Genomic DNA, 23169 nt, shown 5'->3' on the forward strand with positions numbered 1-23169 from the left:
TTCGTTTGCTGGCTTAACATCTTCCATCCCTTTGGGAATACAGTGCTCCTGAGGGCTGGGGCCTTACTCATTGTCATGTCACCCAGCCCCAGCACAGTTCCCGGTGTACAGAACACCTTTAGTAAACCTTGGCTGAAGCACCAGCCCCATGAGGGCAGGGTTTTTTGCCCGTTTTGTTTCCTAATGTATCCTTAGTGCCTGGAATGGTGCCTGGCCCTCACATAGACACATAATAAATAGTTATTGAAAGAATCCATGAACGGAAGGAGCAAATGTTAGACTTTGGGATACAAAGGTGAATGACCATAGCCTGTGCTCTGGGAACTTCACTGTTGAATGGGGGAGGCAGGCATTAGGGATGAGGCAATAAGAGGAGAAGGAACTCGGAGTGACCAGAGCCACCTGCTGCCTGGCCGCCAGGCCCTCCTGTTGTCAGCAGGAAGATGTTGATAGGGTCTTTTCTAGGGGCTCGGGGTATGGCAGGTAATGAGACAGACAAAGTCCCTGCCTGCAAGGAGCTTATGTTCTATTGGAATCATTTGCTGCCAGCTGGGGCCAGTTTGTTGATGGGTGAGGGTATGGCTTATAAAGGGAGAGTGGCTGGGCACAGTGGCTCACGCCTGTAATTTCAGCATTTTGGGAGGCCGAGGGGGCGGATCACTTGAGGCCGGGAGTTCTAGACCAGCCTGACCAGCATGGTGAAAACCCATCTCTACTAAAAATACAAAAATTAGGCCGGGCGTGGTGGCTCACGCCTGTAATCCCAGCACTTTGGGAGGCTGAGGCGGGCGGATCACTTGAGGTCGGGAGTTCAAGAACAGCCTGGCCAACATGAAGAAACCCCGTCTCTACTAAAAATACAAAAATTAGCCGGGCGTGTTGGCACATGCCTGTAATCCCAGCTACTTGGGAGGCTGAGGCAGGAGAATCACTTGAACCTGGGAGGCGGAGGTTGCGGTGAGCCGAGATCGCGCCATTGCACTCCAGCCTCGGCAACAAGAGTGAAACTCCATCTCAAAAAAATAAATAAATAAAAATAAAAATACAAAAATTAGCTGGGTGGCTACACCTATAATCCCAGCTACTCGGGAGGCTGAGGCAGGAGAATCGCTTGAACCTGGGAGGCAGAGGTTGCAGTGAGCTGAGATCCTGCCACTGCTCTCCAGCCTGGGCAACAGAGTGAGACTCTGTCTCAAAAATAAATAAATAAATAAAAATAAAGGGAGGGCACCCTTCTCCTCCCAACAGCCAGGCCGTTAGTCGCTCAATCAGCAGAGACTTGCTGAGGCCTCCTGAAGACAGAGCCTTTGCTGGGTGCTTATTCCACACGGAAGGGAGCAAGAGTTTGCCCTCAGCCTGGTCAAATCAAGGAGATAAGAGACCCTCTCACGCCCACTGACAAACAGAAAAACACCTTCGGGCTCAAAGTGCCCAAATTGCAGAACAGAGAAGTGCCTGGAGTTAGGATGAGCTGGTCATAGGCAGAGAGCATCTGGACTTTTTGGGTAGTGAGAGAGGTTCCATGTGACAGGTGTGTCAAGCACTTAACGCAGTCCACCACACGGAGTCGCTCAGGAAGCGGTTGCTGGTGCTCAAAGGCTGAGGGTCATTGTGGGCTGAATGGCCCAGGAGCATCTTCACAGCCGAGCTATAAAACCTGGGGCACGGTGGCTCACTTAACCCCAGAGCTTTGGGAGACCTAGGTGAGAGGATCACTTGGGTCCAGGAGTTTGAGACCAGCAACATAGTGAGACCCTGTGTCTAAAAAAAAATTAAAAATTAGCTGGACATAGTGGCATGCACCTCTGGTACCAGCTACTCAGGAGGCTAAGGCAGGAGGACTGCTGGAACCTGGGAGGTTGAGGCTGCAGTGAGCTATGATCACTATCTCCATGCCACTGTACATGGAGACATGGAGTTTGGGTGACAGAGCAAGACCCTGTCTCAAAAACAAAAAACCAAATTTGGCTGCAGCAAGCGACCTTCTGTCCTGCAGCAGGTCTGGAGAAATGAGGATATAGGGCTGGTGACCCACCCCACCCCAGCATCATTTATTTACAAATTCACCCATTCATATGATGCATATTTACATGTGGTACTTTTACCATGAAACATCAGCTTAATCAGATTAATTAACTAAGAGTTTAACAAACAATTAACATTTATGACTTGATTTTTATAATAAGCCATATTGTAGCATAGCGTTAGGTTAGTTAGCGTTCACACATGAGGAGATTTTGACCAAAAGTCAATCCTTCTTCTAGGCCAGGGAGTAAAAGTCTATATGCTCTTAGGAAACCCACTCATTATAGGATGTCAGCTCTGTGTCAGGCACTGACCTGGGCATTGGGACTTCTGTTCTCAAGGAGTTTGTTTTCTAGAGAAGGAGCTAGACAATAGATAAATAAACAATAACTATATAGTGCTAGGGAGAAAAATTAGATAGCAGAGGAGGAGAGCAATAAAAATCCCAGTGTGTGCTGCCAGGTTGATCAGGGAACAGGGTGTCACCTGTTCTCTGAGCACGTGACATTTGAGCGGGGACCTGAATCCAGGGAGGGAGGGATCCTCATGGGTGTCCACCTGCTCCAGGGACCTATGGGGAGGAAATCTGATTGTGTATATAACATGGTGAGCATTCAGCAAAGGTTAGTGCCTCAGGGCTCACTGGTGTTAAGGTCATTGTTAGCCTTTGAGCATGTGACATCTCCAGGAACCCAAGATCGTATGTCAGACAAAGAGGTAGAATGGTGGAGTGGAGTTGGGGAGCCATGTGGCTATCAGGAGGAAGCTCATTCCTGGGTAGAGAGAACAGCAAATGCAAAAACTGCGAGATGGGAAGGTGTTTGATATGTCCAAGCAATGACAAGGAAGGCGGCGAGCCAGGAGGGTGGGTGGAGAAGGTGCACACCGCAGTGGGGAGGTCGGCAGGACCAGACCTCATACCACGTTTTGGGCCATAGGAAGGACTTGAGATTTGTTCTAAGTGGGATGGGAGCCACAGGAGGGTGTAGGTTGCAGAAGGCTCATCCTGACTGCTGTGTGGAGAGTAGATGGGTGCAGGTGGGTTGTGGGCAAGAATGGAACTGGTGGTCACCCAGGAGGTATTGCAGTAGTGGCTGTGTGGCAGATGGCAGTGGGGGCCAGGTGGCAGTGGTGTAATGGGTGAGACGTGGGAAGTCAGGTCAGGCAAACACCTAGGGCAGTCAAGAGGGAAGAGAAGTCACGGGGTATGGACAGGTCTGGTAGGGCTGGGCAGGGATGGTGTCCCTTTGTTAGTCGGGTGGGTGGGGTTGGCTATTGCAGATCATTGGGGTTGCGTGGGTGGAAACCCCAGTCTCAGGTGTTGTGCCCCTGTTGTCTGGGCCCCGTGCTCTTGATCCTGTGACTCTACTTGGAGGTCACTGGGTTACTGAGCCTCCTCCAAAGAGATGACTGCATTAATTTGCTAGGGCTGCCATAACAAAGTAGCATACACTGGGTGGCTTAAAAAACAAATTTATTCTCTCACATTTCTGGAGGCTTGATGTTTGAGATGAATGTGTAGCCAAGGTTGGTTCCCTCTGAGTGTCATGAGAGAAGGACCTGTCCCAGGCTCCTGTCCTTGGCTTGCAGATGGCCACCTTCCCCCTATGTATGTCTCCATCATCTTCCCTCTGTAACTCTCTGTGTCCAAATTTCCTCTGCTTCTTCTAAGGACACCAGTTGTATTGGATTAAGGCCCATCCTAACGACCTCCTTTTAATTTAATTACCTCTTTTAAGACCCTGTCTTTAAATATGGCTACATTCTGAGGTCCTTGGGGATGGGATTCCAACATATGAGTTTTGGTGGGGACACAGTTCAGCCCGTAAGAATGATCCATGGCGCCCAGCGTGGTGGCTCACACCTGTAGTCCCAGCACTTTGTGAGGCTGAGGCAGACAGATCACTTGAGGTCAGGAGTTCGAGACCAGCCTGGCCAACATGGCGAAACTCCGTCTCTACTAAAAATACAAACATTAGCTGGGAGTGGTAGCAGGGGACTGTAATCCCAGCTACTCAGGAGGCTGAGTCAAAAGAATCACTTGAACCTGGGAGGCGGAGGGGGCTGCAATCACGCCACCCTACTCCAGCCTGGGTGACAGAGGGAGACCCTGTCTCAAAACAAACAAACAAACAACAACAACAACAAAAACACAAAAAAACCCAAGAATGATCCATGGGCCCTGAGATGGGGTTTAGTGCTGGTTTGTCTTAGCTCATCTAAAGCACCAGGAGCTGGGAGGACACTCCCTCAGTCTCGGGCCCTTCCTGTAGGCTTCCTCTTCCGGTAACCTGGCCTTCCATTTCCGCCTCCTTTCCTGCCTGGGCTTGGAAACCCCTCTGCAGCACCAGCCTGAGTTGTCAGTGGCTGTTGTTTTTACTGTCTGTCTTCCTTTCTTCCTCCTTCACTAGGTGAGCAGCCCCAGCCTCAGCAGTGGGGGACACTTTTCCCAGAGGGACGGCCCTTATGGGTCCACGTGACTTCATCCTCAGGCCATTTCATGGCAGGAAGCCTGATGTACTCTGCAGTTTCTCAGTGTTCTGACCATCTCGAGACCAATAATATCCCAGTTTCCTTTTGTTGTTGATTTTGGCCTTGGATAAGCAAATGTGATTAGGCAAAGTGTGTGAGATAGGAGATTTCATACAGTATCTGATGAGTAACAGAATGAGCACTGCGGAGGACAGCACTGTTATTTTTACCATCTGTCCTGGCCTTCTTTTCTTTAGGAAGGGGCCTGGAGATGCCAGCACCATTGAGTTCCAGGGCACAGATATTCATTGGATAATTACTACATTACATGCATCATCTGATTTACTTTCCATGTGTAACTGGATGAGGTGAGTATTTTCATCCTCATTTCAGATACGAAAAATCAGAGGCTCGAAAAGTTGAATTGATTTGCCCAAGGCCACATAGGAAAGGGAAGAGAAAGGATTTGAACCCAGGCATTGGACTGAAACCCAAAATGTTTTCATGCCACCCTTCTTGCTCCTTGTCTGAAACAAGGAGCTCCAGCAGTGCAGGACCAGCCCAGATTAGGGGGCTGCAAAAGGGAGAAGGCCAATATGATGATTGAAATAGGAGAAATAGGCCGGGCGTAGTGGCTCACTTGGAAGACTTACAGGATGACGACAATAATAGAAGCCAAGACCTTTCCGTTTCTCCTCCTGGAAATTACACAAAAGCAACAAAGCAATACATACTCCTCTCCTCATCTCTAACCCTTCCCATGATTCACATTTTCAAGAATCTAAGAGGCAGAAATAATCCACAAATTCTACAATACCTGTAAGGGCTGCCCAAAACATCCAAGGTGGACCTTACATGGGAGGAAGCACAGCTTGAGTGTCCGTTATCCAAAACGCTTGAGACCAGAAGTGTTTGGGATGTCTTTGGATTTGGAGATATTTGCATATACATCATGTAATAGCTTTAAAAACGGACCCCGGTCTAAACACAGAATTTATGTTTCACATCATCTTATACACCTAGCCTGAAGGTCATTTTGTACAATATTTTAAATAATTTTGTGCATGAAACAAAGTTTGTGTATGTTGAACCATCAGAAAGCAGAAGTGTCCCTAGCCCTGCCACCCATGTAGATGATCTGTGGTTGTTTGGCATCACCATCATTCCTAACTTTTGAGTTTATATGTTATGGATAAGTGATTCTTTTCTTTTCTTTTCTTTTTTTTTTTTTTTTGAGACAGAGTTTTGCTCTTGTTGCCCAGGCTGGAGTGCAAAGGCGTGATCTCTGCTCACTGCAACCTCTGCCTCCCAGGTTCAAGTGATTCTCCTGCCTCAGCTTCCCGAGTAGCTGGGATTACAGGCGCCCGCCACCACCCTCACCTAATTTTTTGTATTTTTAGTAGAGATGGGGTTTCACATGTTGGCCAGGCTTGTCTCAGACTCCTGACCTCAAGTGATCCGCCTGCCTTGGCCTCTCAAAGTGCTGGGACGACAGGCGTGAGCCACCGCGCCTGGCCCTAAGCAATTATTTTCTGAAACTTATTCACACATAAGTACTTAGCAGTAAAAAATATGACACACCATTAATGCAGTGAAAAAATAAAATGTTCAGGGTAACTAAGCAGCACAGTAGCATCACCAGAATACCCGCATCAGCTGGTAGACAACAGCGACAAGTGATTAACAGTAGGCGTTCAGTCTCCACCTACGATGCTGTGTTTTGATTAAAAGGTTACTGTGCACTGTATTTTATTTATTTATTTATTTATTTATTTATTTTTTAGGTAAGAAGAAATATCAGAAACAGTTGAGGGACCAGGAAGTGGGTCCTCCAGGGATGATGAGGATGGCTTTCCTTTTTATTGTTTTTTTTTTTTTGTTTTTTGAGATGGAGTCTTGCTCTGTCACCCAGGGTGAAGTGGAATGGTGTGATTTCGGCTTACTGCAACCTCCACCTCCCGGGTTCAGGCAATTATCCTGCCTCGCCCTCCCGAGTAGCTGGGATTACAGGCGCCCACCTCCATGCTAGGCTAATTTTTGTATTTTTCGTAGAGATGGGGTTTCACCATATTGGCCAGGCTGGTCTCAAATTTCTAACCTCGTGATCTGCCCACCTCAGCCTCCCAAAGTGCTGGGATTACAGGCTTTTCTAAATGCTTCATCCACTGTCATCTGCCCCATTAATGATGGTTTTTGTCTTAGAAATCTCTCTTTGATTTTATAGACTGACATAATTTATTGTTCTTTTGTGAATGAAGGCTGCTGGAGTCCTTCAATAAATCCATCACACATTTTTCACCATGTCATTTATAGGCACTTTTTCTTCAGTGCTAATAACGTCATCTTCATCATCACTATTATCACAATCACCTTGACTTAGAATAATTTTGGGCCAGAGGTGGTGTCTCATGCCTGAAATCCCAGCACTTTGGGAGGCCAAGGTGGAAGGATCACTTGAGCCCAGGAGTTCAAGACCAGTCTGGGAAACATAATGAAATCCTATCTCTACAAAAATTAAAAAATTAGTCAAGTTGGCCTTAGGCAAGATTACTCCTGCCTCAGCCTCCTGAGTAGCTGGGACTACAGGTGCCTGCCACCATGCCTGGCTAATTTTTGTATTTTTTTGTAGAAGTGGGGTTTCGCCAAGTTGGCCAGGCTGGTCTCGAACTCCTGACCTCAGGTAATCTGCCCGCCTTGGCCTCCCAAAGTGCCGAGATTACAGGCATGAGCCACCATGCCTGGCCCAATAATGTTTTTATGTTCAGCCTTCATTGCTCTGATACCCTGGTCACTCAACTGAATTTACAGAGTCACATTTGGGGGAAAGTACATGGCATAAACATTATTTTTGATGAGAATTTTAGCTGGAGGATAAGCAGAACAGTTGTTAAGGAATAAAAGAATCTTATAGTCATCATCCAGCCCAGTTTCCCTGCAGTGAGCACAGGCCACTTGTACAAAATCACTGTGAAACCAATCAGAAAAGATGTCCCTGGTGATCCATGCTTTTTTGTTAGCATAGCAATGGACTGGTAAGAATTCACTCCTTAAACAGGGAGGATGCAAGCTTTTGCCTATCCCAGAAAGTGTACCCTTATTTCTGCCTGCTACATTGGTACATCCCAGCACAGTTACGCTGTCCTTGGCATCCTTAATTCCTATAGGGGCCGTCTCATCAGCTGTACTCAGTGTCTTTCTGAGGCAATAACACCAAAACATTGATGTTTTGTCAGCATTATAGACTTGTTCTGGTGTCAGATTTTCATCAGTGATGACCTTGGCAATGAATTCCTCTGCTGCTTCATGACCAACACATGTTTTATCACCACAAATCTTTTTTTTTGTGAGATGGAGTCTCGCTCTGTTGCCAGGCTGGAGTGCAGTGGCACGATCTCCAATCACTGCAACCTCCGCCTCCCGGGTTCAAGCAATTCTCCTGCCTCAGCCTCCTGAGTAGCTGGGACTACAGGTGAGTGCCGCCACGCCCAGCTAATTTTTGTACTTTTAGTAGAGATGAGGTTTCACCATGTTGGCCAGAATGGTCTCCATCTCTTGACCTCGTGATCCACCCGCCTCGGCCTCCCAAAGTGCTGGGATTACAGGCGTGAGTCACTGCGCCCAGTCTATCACCACAAATCTTTAAAACTTTATTGTTGTCTTTTCTTAAATTTCTGCAACCAGCCTGTTGAATATTCACAGTTCCCTTTGTGATAAATCTTTGCTGGCTTCATGATCTGCATACCATTGAGTGGCATGTGTTCACTGCAATGCTGATGGATCTACTCTTTCAATATGTGATCAAGATCTTCCCTTTTAGCTTGATGCAGGGTTTTTCTATATTTGTCATTAACTTCTGTTCATCTCTTTCAGCACAGAATGTGAATAGCTTATGCTTCTGTTTCTTCAGTTACACATGGTGGCCACTCCAACACCATAGTCTTCTGTAAGACATTTCACACTTCCACCCCGTCTAGTTTGTCCAATAGCCTGTCTTGCTATAGATAAACATAAATGCTTCCATTTTTTCTTATGACTGTTTAGTCTTATGACTAAAGGGATGTCTGCAGGCTTTTCTGACAGTTTCAACAATATCTTTATACCACAGAGCAGAAAATAAGCTAAACAAAATAAAATAAACGAAAACTACAATGAGTAATGCACATAAGTCTTGGTTATATGTAGGATATCATGGGGAACATGCTGTTGGCGCTTCTGGCCTGCACATGTGCCATTTTCTTACCCTTTGTGGGTGTGCTTGCATGGGGGGATCTGGGCATGCATGGAAAATATATATGCCAGATATAAAGTTGAAGGCGGCTGAGAAGGTCTTTTTTCCTTGGGGATGCTGAATAAACTGTGTGTTGGGTACTTGCATTTTGACTGCAACCTATCACAGGAGGTCAGGTGTGGAATTTTCCACTTGTGGCATCATGTTGGCCTTTGAAAAGTGTTGGATTTTGAAGCATTTCAGATCTCAGGCTTTTGGATTAGGGATTGTACGAGAGTGGCACCCAGAGTGATGGAATGGCCCAGTGGTTTCATATGTTACAAAGTGCCACCAAAAATTTGTTTCCTGAAGGAAGGGCTCTAAAATGTGAAAGTTATTGCTCTTGTTTGTAACCACCTGTAAGTGAACTGGGATATGCAGGCTGGGAACAGAAGATCTCCTAGACTCAATTATATTCAGAGAAGCAATGCAGGAAGTATTATAGAAATACTTTGTGAAGCCATTTTTGCAGGAAGCAGTCTGTCTTTGTGGCAGCAGAGAAAGCTAGACCTTATAGATTATAAAGCCTGGAGAGCTATCCTGGCCTGTTCCCATTTCTCCCCAGTTGACTGGTCCAGGAAAATTCAACCTGATAAATTTCAAAGAGATAAAAGATTTCATTGTACAAGATAAAACCATAAAAACATAGCAGAAAGTGTGAAATAATTTCTTTCTTTTTAAAAAGAAAATATGAAAAAAGGTATTTCTAGCTTTAAAAAGTTATTAACATCATTAAAAAAGACAATCAACTGGATGAAATTTTAGCATAGATAAAAGACTAATCTCTCAAGTGGGTAAAAATCCTCTAGAAATTGACAAGAAAAAGAACAAATTCATTAGAATAAATAAGTAAAATTACTGATCAGAAAGGATGTTTCCAAGGGAAAAAAACAGGAATCTTCATCTGAAGCAGTCAGGGATCCGTGCTTTCTTCAAGAAGAAGGAAAGTGTTCCCCAAATCTTCCTCAGGTCAAGAGGAAACAGAAATAAACTTTATTCAATGACTCATAGATTCAACTTTGGGAGGCTGAGAGGCAGGTAGATCCCTTGAGGTCAGGAGTTTGAGACCAGCCTGGCCAACATGGTGAAACTTCATCTCTACTAAAAATACAAAAATTAGCTTGGTGTGGTGGTGCATGTCTGTAACCCCAGCTACTCAGGAGGCTGAGGCAGGAGAATCGCTTGAACCCGGGAGGTGGAGGTTGCAGTGAGACAAGATCGTGCCACTGCCCTCCAGCCAACAGAGCAAGACTCTGTCTCAAAAAACAAACAAACAAACAAACAAACAAAAAATCATAGATTTGGGAACATTTATTGATTGATTGATTGGTATGGAGTCTCTCTGTCGCCCAGGCTAGAGTGCAGTGGCATGATCTCAGCTCACTGCAACCTCTGCCTCCTGGGTTCAAGCGGTTCTCCTGCCTCAGCCTCCCCAGTAGCTGGGATTGCAGGTGTGAGCCACCACACCTGGCTAATTTTTGTATTTTTTTGGTAGAGACAGGGTTTTGCCATGTTGGCCAGGCTAGCCTCAAACTCCTGGCCTCAGGTGATCAGCCCGGTTTGGCCTCCCAAAGTGTTGGGATTACAGACATGAGCCACTCCTCCGGGCCTGGAACACATATTCTTTGAGAGACATGAAGAAGGAGAAGGAGAAGGAGAAGGAGAAGGGGAAGGGGAAGGGGAAGGGGAAGGCGAAGGGGATGGGGACGGGGACGGGGAAGGGGAAGGGGAAGGGGATGGGGACGGGGATGGGGAAGGGGAAGGGGAAGAAGAAGAAGGGGAAGAAGGGGAAGAAGAAAGGTTATTAGCATTACAGCTTCAGAAAGAGATGGATAAAGAGCAAATGAAGCCAAACTGGCAAAAAGAGTTCCCAGATGAATATCAGTTATGCACCTACATCCTCACCCCTAAATTGCTAAATGGAGAGAGGAAGAATTCCAAAGGTAGGAACCTCAAAAGACAAACTGATCCAGAGCATTCAAAACCTTGGAGAGGCTCAAGGGAAGAAAATTGGCAACCTTCTTTTAAGATCCAGTTGAAGCATTCAGTTAATGGAGGAAAGATGCCAAGTTCCACTAGAGATAATTGTAAGGAATCTAAAAGTTCTAGTTCCCTACAGCCTAGTAATTCACAGGAAAGTATTTTTCAGATGTTTCAGAGGTACACAGCTTAATGCCTGGGTAAAGCGAGTGTTTTGTAAGCTTGTTAGGTAGATTGTGAGGATCTCTTTTCTATCATAGAACTTTATACATTTGTCATTCATTCTGCTATGCAGGCATACTCATGGAGTTTTGCTCTTGTCACCCAGGCTGGAGTACAGTGGCGCGATCTCGGCTCACTGCAACCTCAGCCTCCCGGGTTCAAGCGGTTTTCATGCCTCAGCCTCCTGAGTAGCTGGGACTACAGATGTGCGCCAACCATGCCCGGCTAATTTTTAATATTTTTAGTAGAGATGGGCTTTCACCATGCTGGCCAGGCTGGTCTTGAACTCCTGACCTCACGTGATCTGCCCACATCAGCCTCCCAAAATGCTGGGATTACAGGCATGAGCCATTGCTCATGGCCATATTCATTGTTCTTAAAGGCCTATGTGATTATAAGAGAAGATTTTATAAATGTGTTTCTGCAAAACTCAGTGATAAGCACGGGTGTCCCTGTCTTTTCCGTTGTTAATAACTGTGATATGTACTTTTCCAATCTTTATGGATATAAAAATGCCTTGACCAACTCCAAGAAATCTTCAAGTGACATTCTCTTTCCAAAAAAATGCATGTTTTGGGGGCCAGGTGCAGTGATTCATGCTTGTAATCCCAGCACTAAGGGAGGCCAAGGTCAGCCTGGTCAACATAGCGAGACCCTGTCTCTATAAAAACAAAGAAACATACATACAAACAAATGTATGTTGCATGGCCTTTGCCCACTTTTTTGTCATTACTAGTAATCAAAGTAAGATTATACTATTCCAAGTAATTAAGGAACCCATGCAGAGTCTAAAGTCTAAGTATTCTTGCTATTGTTGCAAATATTTACAGAGCACTTGAAATATATTTTTCATAAAACTGAAGTAATTTGATTTCCATCTCCAATTTAGTTACATTTTAAGCATCATAGCATTTCTTTTTATTTAAAATGGATTAGGATCAACGTTAAAGCAGAAAAGCAGCGTTTTCTAGGACATTGGGAATTAGTTGACAGAAAGGAAACTAGACTCTGTAAAAGGAGTTAAGAGCTGGGGAGAGGCAGGGTGGGGTGATGGACAGGTTGGTAGCATGGGAACTGAATGGGTAATCAGAAACTGGGTCCAGAATGAAGTAGCAGGTGAAGTTCAGCACAGCATTCTCCTTGTCCTTTCTCTGCTAAGACACAGAAAACATTAGGGTTTTAGGTGGATGGATCACCTGAGGTCAGGAGTTCGCCAGCCTGGCCAACGTGGTGAAACCCCGTCTCTACTAAAAATACAAAAATTATCCAGGCGTGGTGGTGGATGCCTGTAATCCTAGCTACTTGGGAGGTGGAGGCAGGAGAATCACTTGAACCTGGGAGGTGGAGGTTGCAGTGAGCTGAGATCACACCATTGCACTCCAGCCTGGGCAACAAGAGCAAAACTCCATCTCAAAAAAAAAAAAGAAAGAAAGAAAAGAAAGAAAACAGTAGGGTTTTACAGTTTTTCACATCATAACAAAATCAAAATTAGTTAATAAATTACCTGAAATTTTGGAAATTCATATTTCTAATAATCTGTTATTCCAGAAAAAATAGGAATTTACTATAGGAGAGTTATATCACATTGTCTTATGTTGTAGAACCTGAAACATAACCATATGTTTTTCTTGTGAATTTGTATTGTTGTTGACTTTTATTTGTGTTGATGAACAGAAATAGAACATATGATACTTGGGTTTTGCCCTGTCTGATTCCCAAAAGTTAAATCAGAACACAGTGATTGATTTCTTTTTGTGAAATGTAACTTAGAGACTATTGATCTGTTTTCCTTTTTTTTTTTTTTTGAGACAGAGTGTCACTCTGTTGCCCATAGTACAGTGGTGCAATCTTGGCTCACTGCAACCTCTGCCTTCTGGGTTCAAGCAATTATCCTGCCTCAGCCTCCTAGGTAGCTGGGATTATAGGCGCCCACCACCACACCTGGCAAATTTTTATGTTTTTAGTAGAGATGGGGTTTCGCCCTGTTGGCCAGGCTGGTCTCGAACTTCTGACCTCAAGTGATCCCTACCCTCTCATCCTTCCAAACTGCTGGGATTACAGGCATGAGCCACTGCGTCCGGCCTATTGATCTGTTTTTCATTACTATGAACAACTGGTCAGGCTCAGTGGCTCATGCCTATAATCCCAGCATTTTGGGAGGCCGAAGTGGGAGGATCACTTGAATCCAGGTGTTGGAGACTAGCCTGGGCAACAAAGCAAGACCCTACCTCTAATTTAAGAAAATAATAATAATAATAATATGAACAACTATTACCAAACAAACAATAGTTTTGGCAGCATTTCTGGTGCTGTCTAGTCATCCATCCTTTTACAAGGATAAAAATAAGATAAAATGTCCTAGAGCCAATCCTAGCTTAAATTTGTCAGTATTTTTATATGTTATTAAGTTTTTTCCTCCAAATTTTGTAGCTGAAATTCTGTTCATCTTTGCTTACTTGATGGCATCTATGTCAATATTGATTGACTATTTATGAGTAGAATTCTGAAACCTAATTTAAAATTTAGTTTGCCCTTTTTTTTTTAAAAAAAAGTATTGCCTTCTGAGTAAATGATGGTAGTAACATGAAGTATAGTTTAAAACTATAGTATCGCATTGGTTGTTAAGTATAAATAAATAAAATCTAACCAAATTTGTCTAAAACAGACTGAACTCTATCTTTTCATCAAACCAACATTTTTGTAAGAGCAATTTCACTTTGTGTTTTAGAGTAGACATTTTTGGAAATCCCTGAATAAAAAGCTCTCATTAAATCTTCCTGGAATAGCTCATAACTAAAGAGGAAGAAAAAAATAGCTTATGGTGTGATATATTTATGATTTATATATTTAACTACTTACTTGTCTGTGAAGAAGTCTTCCTGACTAAAGATGGCTTTCAGATAAATTTTAATTTCTCTATGAGTCTTTCGCTATTCCTATAATTCATGCCTTTTTGTTAGAAACTAATATAGGTTTTGTGTGATTTTTTTTTCAATGAGCAAAAATAAGTTAAATAAGTAAGTAAGTGAACAAATAAACAGGTAGTTTAAAGCAAAGGAAGGGCCCAGCGTGGTGACTCACGCCTGTAATCCCAGCACTTTGGGAGACTGAGGCGGGCAGATCACCTGAGGTGAGGAGTTCAAGACCAGCCTAGCCAACATGGTGAAACCCCGTCTCTACTAAACATGCAAGAAATTAGCCAGGTGTGGTGGTGGGTGCCTGTAATCCCAGCTACTTGGGAGGCTGAAGCACAAGAATCGCTTGAACCTGGGAGGTGGATGTTGCAGTGAGCTGCGATCGTGCCATTGCACGCCAGCCTGGGGCAACAAGAATGAAACTCCATCTCAAAAGAATAAAAAAAGAAAAATAAAGCAAAGGAAGTATAAATGGTTCTTAAATTGATGGAAATATGCCCAACTTTACTCATAATAAGAAAAATAAACTAAAATGACATTGAGCTAACATTTTTATCTCTGAGATTGGCAGGATGTCACAAATTTGGTAACACACTCTGTTGGTGAGGCTGTGGGGAGACACATGCTCTAACACATTGCTTTTGGATGGCTAAACAGCATCCATCCTGTGGGGCCATGTGGGAATATAATGCTTTTGCTTGACTCACCACTTCTACCCCTGGGGAATTTATCTGCAGATACTTGTGTATGTGTACAAAAATGTACACACAAAGTCATTCACTGTGGCACTGTTTAAGCTTCAAAATATTGGAAACAACAAAATTGTCAATTGGAATATTGCTAAATAAATGATGGTTTACTCATACAATTAAATGTTATGTGGCTGAAAAAAAGAATGAGGACACTATGTAATAATTTGGAAAAAATTCTAAAATATATTACTAAGTGAAAAAACAAAGTAGGGAAGAATGTTTCAGAAAAGGCTAACTTTTGGGTAAGAAAATGGGAGAAATAAGAATATATATTGGCCCAGCCTGGTGGCTCATGCCTGCAATCCCAGCACTTTGGGAGGCCGAGGTGGGCGGATCACCTGAGGTCAGGAGTTCAAGACCAGCCTGGCCAACATGGTGACACCCTGTTTGTACTAAAAATACAAAAATTAGCTGGGCGTGGTGGCGGGTGCTTGTAATCCCAGCTATTCAAGAGGCTGAGGCAGGAGAATTGCTTGAACCCTAGAGGCGGATATTGCAGTGCACCAAGATCATGTCACTGCACTCCAACCTGGGTGACAAGAGCAAGACACTGTCTCAAAAAAAAAAAAAAAAGAGTATATATTTACATTTGATTGTGTATGTGTATACACACACACACACACACACACACACACACACGCAAACAAATGGAAAAACATTCCATGCTTATGGATAGGAAGAATCAATATTGTTAAAATGGCTATACTGCCCAAGGCAATTTACAGATTCAATGCTATTTCTATCAAACTACCAATGACATATTTCTCAGAATTAGAAAAAACTATTCTAAATTTCATACGGAACCAAAAAAGGAGCCTGAACAGCCAAAGGAATCCTATGCAGAAAGAACATAGCTGGAGGCATCACATTGCCCAACTTCAAACTCTACAACAAGGCTACAATAACCAAAACAGCATGGTAGTGGCACAAAAGCAGATACATAGACCAATGGAACAGAATAGAGAGCCCAGAAATAAAGCCACACACCTACAATCATCTGATCTTTGACAACATTGACAAATACAAGCAATGGGGAAAGGACTCACTATTCAATACATGGTGCTGAGATAACTGGCTAGCCACATGCGGAAGATTGAAACTGGGCCCCTTCCTTACACGATATGCAGAAAGTAACTCAAGATGGATTAAAGACTTAAATGTAAAACGTAAAACTATAACAACCTTTGAAGAAAACCTAGGAAATACCATTCTGGACATAGGCCCTGGCAAAGGTTTCGTGATGAAGATGCCAAAAGCAATTGCAACCAAAACAAAAATTGACAAATGGGACCTAATTAAACTAAAGAGCTTTTGCACAGCAAAACAAACTATCAACAGGGTAAACAATCTACAGAATAAGAGAAAATGTTTGCAAACTATGCACCTGACAAAGGTCTAGTATCCAGAATCTATAAGGAACTTAAAGAAATTAACAAGCAAAAAAAAAAAAAAAAAAAAAACCCCATTAAAAAATGGGCAAAATATATGAACAGACACTTTTCAAAAGAAGACATACACACAGCCAACAAGCATATGAAAATATGCTCAACATCACTAATCCTGAGAGAAATTCAAATAAAAACTACAGTGAGATGCCATCTGACACCAGACAGAATGGCTATTATTATTATTTTTCTTTTGAGATGGAGTCTCGCTCTGTCGCCCAGACTGGAGTGCAGTGGTGTGATCTTGGCTCACTGCAACCTCCACCTGCTGGATTCAAGCAATTGTCCTGCCTTAGCCTCCCCAGTAGCTGGGATTCCAGCACCCATCACCACGCCTGGCTCATTTTTGTATTTTTAGTAGAGACAGAGTTTCACCATGTTGGGCAGGCTGAGAATCGCTATTATTATGAAGTCAAAAAATAACAGATGCTGGCAAGGTTGCAGAGAAGAAGGAATGCTTAAACACTGCTAGTGGGAATGTAAATTAGTTCAGCCACTATGGAAGGCAGTTTGGCAATTTCTCAAAGAACTTAAAACAGAACTACCATTCAAACCAGCAATTCCATTATTGGGTGTATACCCGAAGGAATACAGATCATTCTACCATAAAGACATATGCACATACATGTTCACCACAGTGCTATTCACAGTAGCAAAGCCATGAAATCAACCTAAATGCCCATCAACAGTGGACTGGATAAAGAAAATGTGGTACATATACACCATGGACTACTAAGCAGCCATAAAAAAGAACAAGATCATGTCTTTTGCAGGAACGTGAATGGAGCAGGAGGCCATTATCCTTAGCAGACTAGCCAACTAATACAAGAGCAGAAAACCAAATACCACATGTTCTCAATTATAAGTGGGAGCTAAACATTGAGTACACATGGACACAAAGAAGGGAACAATAGACACTGGGGCCTACTTAAGGGTGGAGGGGGTGGCGGGGGTGGATCAAAAAACTACCTATTAGGTACTATGCTTATTACCTGGGTGACAAAAAAATCTGTACAACATACCACTGTGGCACGCAATTACCTGTATAACAAACCTGTACATGTACCCTTGAAACTAAATAAGAAGTTAAAAAAAAAAGTTAAAAAAATTTAAATGATGTCATAGACCATATCTAGGCTAATGCTCCATAAAAAATAAGCTAAAAAAAGAATATATATTCACATTTGACTGTGTGTGTATATATATTCATATGTATAATTATATATATATATATAAAATTCTAGAAAGATACCCAAGAAACTAATAATACTGGTTTCTTAGGGGTGTAGGGGGCATAGGGTGAGTGCCAGGTAGATGGGGGACAGTCAGACTTTTCACTGTCTACCTTTATGTATAATTTAACCATGTGCCTATATTACCTACAGTAGCAGTGCCATAACAAACTACCATAAACTCTGTCTTAAAACAACCCAATTTATTCCATCAGTGTTCTGGAGGTGAGGCACTGGCAGGGGCCTGTTCTCCCTGAAAACTTTAGGGAAGAATCCTTCCCTGACTGTTACAGCTTTTGGTGGCTCCTGGCATTCCTTGGCTTGTAGATGTGTCATCCCAGTCTCTGGCTCCAGCTTCATCTTCCCCTCTGTTCTGTGTTCCTGTGTCCTTTCCTCTTATAAGCTCATCACTCATTGGATTTAGAGCCCACCCTAAATCCAAGATGATTTAGTCTGGAAGTCCTTAACTAACTACACTCGCAAAGACCCTATTTCCACATAAAGTCACATTCTGAGGTTCTGAGTGAATATGAATTTTGGGGGGATGCACTTCAACCCACAACACTATTCAAAAATAAACATTTAAAAAAGCTTAGCTGTGATGAAACAAAATGAAGGTCACATTGTCAAACCAAAATATTCTTTTAATGTTAGCATTTCTAGCCTGAGCAAGCATTTAAGCTGAAATATAGTGGTAATCCATTCTATAGAGTGAGGGAGAGATTAACTGAAGTCATCGTGCCTCTCAACACCATTTACCTGTCTCAGAGGCAGAAGAAGGCAGACAATAAATGAAAATATATTCAGCACCCATTGAGTATAAAGAGACAATTGAATGGGCTTAATTCTGTTAACAAGGAGACCAGTTAGCCAGATTTATGCTTAGTTTGTGTCATGTAAAATGGTGATGTTTCTCTGCACTGTTTCTAAGATTGTCTCAGAAGATCTTTGCTGTAAATGTAGGAAGCTCATATATCAGGACTGGGGACATAGCATTTTTAGAGGAATGAACTGAGAAAAAAAGTGGGTATTATCTTAACCTGCTTGGGCTACCATAACAAAATACTGCAGACTGGGTGGCTTAAACAGTAAAAATTCATTTCTCACAGTTCTAGGGAATGACAAGTCCAAGATCAAAGTGCCTGCCAATTCAGTTCCTGGTGAAGCCTTTCTTTTTGGCTTATAGATGGCCACCTTCTTGCTGTGTCCTTACATGGCAAAGACAGACAGAGAGAGAAAGAGCAAGAGAGAGAGAGACAGACAGACAGAGAGAGCACACTTTCTGATGTCTTTGCCTACAAAAACACTACTCCTGTAAGATAAGGGCTCTACCCATATGCCTTCATTTAACCTTAATTGCTCCTTATTCCAAATACAACTACACTGGGAGTTAGGGCTTCAACGTATTAATTTTGTAGGAGACACAATTCAGTCCATAGCAGGTATTTTAAATCAACCTGAGCATTTTCAACATTTGTAAAGAGGCATGATATACTATAGCACTTAATCAGAGACTATGAATCAGGCAGAATTTAAGATCTTTTAGACACAACCATGGGGAACTCTAACCTAGGTTTATCAAACTGTGTCCTAGCTTGAGCGCTGGGAATGAATGACAATGTATTCATTCATACGAATAGGAAGTACTTCCTTTCAAAGTCTTTGCGGTTCAAAAGAAAAAGCATTCCTTTAAGAAGAGTTCTTAGGACTTAAGGGGCTTCGAGTCAGACAGGCCTGGCTTCCCATCCCAGTTCTAGGACTTAACAGCTGTGGAACTTTGGGCAAGTTGCCTCACCTCTTTGGGTCTCTGTTTCCTCAGCTGTAAGATGGGAATATAACAGCCCTCTTTGGGTTGTTATGGAATTAAATGAGGCAAGATCTGTAAAAAACTTAGCACAAGGAACACAGTGAGTGCTCTTTCAGTTGCCTCTTATTATTATTATTACCAATCATGAGAAATATGCATAGAGAAAATTTTGCCAAATGCCCAAAAATATCCGGAAAGGATTATTCAACCTGCGGATGTGGAAAGGAAAAGTGGTGGTAGCCGGAAGGCAGGGCTGCTCGATTTGGAAACAGTAACAAGCTTGCTTTGGCTGAGTATGGAGTACACTAATTCCCCACTTAACATTCAGAGTTTATATTCTAGAAACACAGAATTTAGAGGAATGTATACCCAGTTAAAAATTTAATGCAAGCCCGGGCGCGGTGGCTCATGACTGTAATCCCAGCACTTTGGGAGGCTGAAGCGGGCTGATCACCTGAGGTCAGGAGTTCAAGACAGCCTGACTAACATGGAGAAACCCCATCTCTACTAAAAATACCAAATTAGCCAGGTGTGGTGGCACATGCCTGTAATCCTGGCTACTCAGGAGGCTGAGGCAGGAGAATCTCTTGAACCCAGGAGGTGAAGGTTGCGGTGAGTCGGGATCATGCCATTACACTCCAGCCTGGGCAACAAGAGTGAAACTCCGTCTCAAAAAAAAAAAAAAAAAATTGCACCACTCTGGTGGGGAATGTTGATAATGGGGGAGGTTATACATGTGGGCTGTGGGGAGTAATTGGGAAATCTCTGTACTTTCTGCTCAATTTTGCTGTGAAATGAAAACTGCTCTAAAAAAAATTAAGTCTTGGCCAGGTGCAGTGATTCACACCTGTAATCCCAGCACTTTGGGAGGGCAATATAGAAACACTTGAACTCAAGAGTTCGAGACCAGGCTGGGTGCGGTGGCTCATGCTTGTAATCCCAGCACTTTGGGAGGCCAAGGTGGGCGGATCACGAGGTCAGGAGATCGAGACTGTCCTGGCTAACATGGTGAAACCCTGTCTCTACTAAAAATACAAAAAATTAGCCAGGCGTGGTTGCAGGCACCTGTAGTCCCAGCTACTCGGGAGGCTGAGGCAGGAGAATGGCCTGAACCCGGGAGGCGGAGCTTGCAGTGAGCCGAGATCGCGCCACTGCACTCCAGCCCGGGTGACAGAGCAAGACTCCGTCTCAAAAAAAAAAAAAAAGAAAAAAAAGAGTTCGAGACTAGTCTGGGCAACATAGCAACACCCCATATCTACAAAAATTTTAATGAATTAGCTGGGTATGGTGGCACACACATGTAGTCCCAGCTACTTCGGAGGCTGAGGCAGGAGGTTGGCTTCTGCCTAGGAATTCGAGGCTATAGTGAGCTATGATCGTGCCACTGCACTCCAGCCTGGGCCACAGAGCAAGACCTTGTCTCTAAAAAGTAAAATAAAATAAAATAAAATCTATTTAAAAAATGGAAAAGAATTAGTGAATACTTTTCACTGTAATGAAGAAACACACCCTTACCCGGGAATCTACACTCTGGTGCTTGCACCTGGTTCCCCTGACACTCACCCAGTCCGCCCCCACTCCAACACCACCCTGGGTTCAAAAGGAAATGCATATTAGCTCTAGGGCTCAGAGTATCTAGTTTAACTCTGTACACTTGCAGGAAGTCTTTTTACTGTGAGGGCCCTTTAGTCGCACTTTTGCACATTTTCTTCTAATAAAAATGTGACGGATTTCTCACTTAATGGACTAACTAAGGAATCCTTTGGAAAAAAACAAGGAAAGTGAGAAACAGCTATAACATCCTTTTTTTTTTTTTTTTTAGCTTCCTTATAGAATCAGAGAGAATAACCTGTAAGATGTATTTCTTCACTAGGAGGGCAAATAATACCAAATTTTGATTCCCAATGGTTTTTTTTTTTTTGAGACTGAGTCTCACTCTGTCACCCAGGCTGGAGTGCAATGGCGTGATCTCAGCTCACTGCAACCTCTGCCTCCCGGGTTCAAGAGATTCTCGTGCCTCAGTCTCTGAGTAGCTGGGATTATAGGCACCTGCCACCACACCCAGCTAATTTTTGTATTTTTAAAAATTTTGTATTTCAAAGATAAAAAACAGAACTTACTTCATTAGACTGTTAGGGAGAGTAGTTGAAGTAATAAACATGCAGCTCTCAGAACCATGCCTGGCACACAGTAAGCACCCAATGAATAGATATTCTCAGAATTAGAAGGTGAATCACAAGGGTTTGTCTTTTCAGCGGCTCCTCATAGTGGCTTTTCTCATGTGCTTTATTTATTTGACTTGCTATTACTGCACATATCATTTACAACCAAACACCAGACAGGGGCTTACATACAGTAATACCAGGGAAGGTAAATTAGTATTCCAATGCACGAAAGCTCCTTTATACTCATATAATGAAAGACAGCTGTTCACTGACTTAAGATCTCTGGCATTAATTACAGGTTTCAGTACATAAAAGTGTTACCCAAATCTGAGTTCCTGCTTTGAAATGCAAGATCTGTGAAACTGAGCCAAGCCAATGGAAATGCAAATGCCTCAAACATTTTCATTTACCTGTGACACATGGCTTTCATCAAGATGGATTACCTCACCTGTAAGAACACATTAACAATTGGTTTTGTTTGTGGTCAGATAAACCAGTCATGATTAATGAATCTGGCCACAGCTCTTCCTGTCTGTGGATGCCCCAAATGAGAGCTCTGATCTTTCCTAATCTTAAAAGAAAAGGATTGTAAAAGAAATCGAGATGTATATGCGTATTAAAATATTGCCATTTATTGGACACCAGGAAAGTGGCTGAGCCTCTGACACCTGCCATCTTTGTTTATTGCTTTAATGTCAGTGTAACTCGCAGATCTTTTCATATCCACTAAATATTGATATAAAAAGTCATTAAAATAAAGTTAATTATTTTTTATATTCAAAAACAGATAATCCAGATATGGGCATTCAAATATATGATCCATTTGGAAGAGCCACTTTGATATCCTAACAGCCTTAGGAGTAGGATGCTTCTGTTAAAGCAGACTAAAGATGGCCTGAGAAGGACACTGAACTTCTATATTTGAGTCCTTGTGGAGGAACCACAACCTAACTTAATAGGTAGACAAGATTGAAAACTTAACTTAGGAGTATGTGCCTGGAGCAATAGTTGAGTCTTGGCCAATCCCAGCAGCCGTATTTCAACCACTCATACACTGCTGAGTGTTCAAACTGTGTTCAAATAAGGCAAACACCGAGATGTAACCAATCAGTTGTTTCTCTACCTTACTTCCGATTTCTGTACCTCACTTCCCTTTTTTGTCTATAAATCTTCTTCCACCACGTGGCTCTGCTGGAGGAGTTTCTATGAATCTGCTGTGATTCTGAGGGCTGCCTGATTCGCGAATCTTTCTTTGCTCAATTAGACCCCTTTAAATTTAATTCTCCTGAAGTTTTTCTTTTAACACTCTTAACACCGTACAACGTCTTTTGGGAATTGCCTTCCTGGTTCTTGGCACATTCTTTCAGATATCTTTATTGGTGAAAAAATATTTTCCTTTGATGAGAGTATGTTTTTTTTTTTTTTTTTTTTTTGAGACAGACTCTCTTTCTTGTTGCCCAGGCTGGAATGCAGTGGTGCAATCTCAGCTCACTGCAACCTCTGCCTCCCGGGTTCAAGCGATTCTCCTGCCTCAGCCTCCTGAGTAGCTGGAATTACAGTTGCACACCACCACACCTGGCTAATTTTTGTATTTTTAGTAGAGATGAGGTTTCACCATGTTGGTCTCAAACACCTGACCTCAGGTGATCTGCCTGCCTCGGCCTCCCAAAGTGCTGGGATTTCAGGCATGAGCCACCGTGCCTGGCCTGGAGGATGAATTTTTGAAAATATTTGGAAGTCATTCAGATTTCCTTGAGGTAATGCCATTTTTATTCAAAAACAAGGTGCCACTAACGTAAGTGATATTTCTTGCCTGGATCATAAACTGGCTTGGAAGACAACCCTAAAGAAGGAATTCTAAAGCAGACTTCTCAAGGGTGAGCATTC

At 42.9% G+C, this 23169-nt stretch overlaps 1 long non-coding RNA gene across 2 annotated transcripts in view; it reads left to right on the top strand.

Annotated features, from left to right (window-relative positions):
• LOC129533246 (uncharacterized) overlaps nt 1-21960 on the top strand; it is a 43362-nt gene extending 21402 nt beyond the window's left edge. Inside the window, exons 3-4 of one of the 2 annotated variants that reach the window (XR_008679321.2) lie at nt 4755-4865; nt 21581-21960. This is a non-coding gene — a long non-coding RNA (uncharacterized lncRNA). Of the gene's footprint in view, nt 1-4754; nt 5425-21580 lie in introns of those variants that run through there. The other variant, XR_008679320.2, reaches the window with a different exon arrangement.
• The last annotated feature ends 1209 nt before the right edge of the window (nt 21961-23169 follow it).

The sequence above is a fragment of the Gorilla gorilla genome, chromosome 3 (genome assembly GCF_029281585.2).
Source record: "Gorilla gorilla gorilla isolate KB3781 chromosome 3, NHGRI_mGorGor1-v2.1_pri, whole genome shotgun sequence".
In the NCBI taxonomy this organism is placed as follows: Eukaryota; Metazoa; Chordata; class Mammalia; order Primates; family Hominidae; genus Gorilla; species Gorilla gorilla.